The sequence below is a fragment of the Heterocephalus glaber genome, unplaced genomic scaffold, assembly GCF_053883595.1.
Source record: "Heterocephalus glaber isolate CG9 unplaced genomic scaffold, H.glaber_assembly_v1.0 deba00001497, whole genome shotgun sequence".
In the NCBI taxonomy this organism is placed as follows: domain Eukaryota; kingdom Metazoa; phylum Chordata; class Mammalia; order Rodentia; family Bathyergidae; genus Heterocephalus; species Heterocephalus glaber.
The window spans coordinates 51,005,325-51,007,664 of NW_028258320.1; the positions used below are offsets into that span (position 1 = coordinate 51,005,325).

The 2,340-nt window shown below is 38.4% G+C and overlaps 1 pseudogene; it reads left to right on the forward strand.

Annotated features, from left to right (window-relative positions):
* Positions 1–1,025: 1,025 nt before the first annotated feature.
* Positions 1,026–1,870, forward strand: LOC101723879 (rRNA-processing protein UTP23 homolog; annotated as a pseudogene).
* The last annotated feature ends 470 nt before the right edge of the window (positions 1,871–2,340 follow it).

A 2,340-nucleotide genomic window follows, 5' to 3' on the forward strand; every position in this document is an offset into this window, starting at 1 on the left:
GCATCTGAAATGAACAGACATTTCTCAGACAAAGAAGTAAAAGCAGCAAATAAATATATGAAAAAATGTTGAACATCACTGGTCATTTGAGAGATGCAGGTGAAAACAGCACTGAGATTCCACCTTACCTCAGAAGGAATGGCAGCTATCAAGAAATCAACCAATAACAAATGCTGGCAGGGGTGTAGGGAACAAGGAAACCTTCTCCATTGCTGGTAGGAGTGAAGGCTGGTGCAATCACTCTGAAAATCAGCATGGATATACCTCAAAGAACTAAGACTAGAGGTCCCATTTGACCTAGCTATTCCCCTCCTAAGTATCTTCTGAAAATAAATAAAAGAATCATACCACAGCGATATATGTGCACCCATGTTCATAGTGGACAGTTTGTAATAGCTAAAGCTTGGAAACAGCCCAAGTGCCCATTAGCTGGAAACTGGATAAAGAAAAAGTGTTTTTTTTATAAAATGGAGTACTGTTCAGCCATAAAGAAAGAGAAACTAGAGTCATTTATAGCTAAATGGATGCATATTAAAGCCATTCTCTTAAGTGAAATAAATAGGACACACGTTTAAATACTGAATAGTTTCTCTAGTATGAGAAACTGAAAGTGTAAATAAGGATTAAAATGATTAAAATGAATAAATGGTAATATAAAATAGGAAGAAAAGTCCAGAGGGTTAGGGGTAATGGGAGGGGAAGGGGAAAGGAAAGAAGGGAAAGGAAAAATTATGAGAAAAGAAAAAATATGGAAATGAAGTCTATGTAAATAGGGAAGGGTGGAGGGGTTGAAGGGCGCACAGGTAATGGGGAAAAAATAAGAACTAAGATACATCATGTACAGGCACAAGCACCCAATGACAAATTTATTGTATACCTAATATGTACCAATAAAAGAACTTAAAAATAAAAAGAAAGAAAAAAAGAAAGAAATCAACCTGGGCGTAGCCCGCGCCAGTAACAAAGTATAGATAAGGTTGTGGTGCCACTTCCTGGCCCAGTGGCCTCAGTACACCTAAGCAGGAATGAAGATCACTAGGCAAAAACACACCAAGAAGCATCTTGGCTTCTTTTGCAACAATTTCGGAGTCCGAGAGCCGTACCAGATTCTGCAGGACTGCACTTTCTGTCAGGCTGCGCTGCGGGCTGCATCCAGCTGCAGGAGCAGCTGCTCCGTTACCTGGTGAGGGAGACGCATCTGTGCATGACCAGCTCTATAACTTACTAGTTTGCATTTGAACATGTTATTTGAAATCTCTCAAAGTGGGGTGCTCCAAAATAAGGATAATTATAAGATGTGTATTAAAGGAGTTAGAAAAGTTGGGAAAAGGCTTATATGGGGCAAAACTAATTGCACAGAAATGTCAAGTTCAAAACTGTCCCTATTTCAAGAATGCAGGGAGTGGATCAGACTGTCTGCTTTCCAGGGTTGAAGAGGGAAATCCTCACCTTTATTTCGCAGCAAGACAGGATCAGAATTTACCTGTGAAAGTGAAGAAAAAGACTGGAATTCCTCTCATGTTTATTATTCAGAACACTATAGTCTTGAACAAACCTTCTCCCGAAACAATCGCCTTTGTTAAAGCAGTAGAGTCGGGTCAGCTTGTCTCAGTGCACGAGAAAGAGAGTATAAAGCAACTCAAAGAGAAAAAGACTGTAATGAAAAAACCTGAGCAGAGATGAAGAAAAAAATGCAAGGAAATAAGTGACCCCAATCCTCTTAGTTGTTTGGAGAAAAAAAGAAAAAAAGAAAAAACCACAAGACACAAAATCACCTGCTTCTGAAAAGAAAAGAAAAAGAAAAAGAGTAAGAATCCAGAATAGGCCTACCTCTGCCGAACTTTCTGAGAAGCAGAACCCTGAAGGATGAGGAGATGGGAAAAATGAATTTACTATTACAACTGTAGAGTATTTTTAAAGAACGACTAAACTTATTTTTGTAAATGAATGTTGACCTCTATACTTTCGTGTAAAATTACTTGTAAAATAAAAGTGGTTAGGTTTTTTTAAAAAAAAAAAAAAGAGAGAGAGCCCAAACAACGACAAATGCTAGTGGGGCTGTGCAGAAAAAGAAACACTTCTCTCCTCTTGGTAGAAGTGTAGAGTGGTGCATCCACTGTGGAAATCAGTGTGGAGATTCCTCAAAAAACTATGATTAGAGGTCCCATTTGACTCAGCTATTCCCCTTCCGAGTATCTTCCCAAAATCATTAAAAGCATCATACCACAGCAATATATATGCACCCATGTTTATAGTGGGACAGTTTGGAAGAGCTAAATCTTAGAAATAACCCAAATCCCCATCAAATGATGAATGGATAAAAAAGATGTAGGGTTTTTT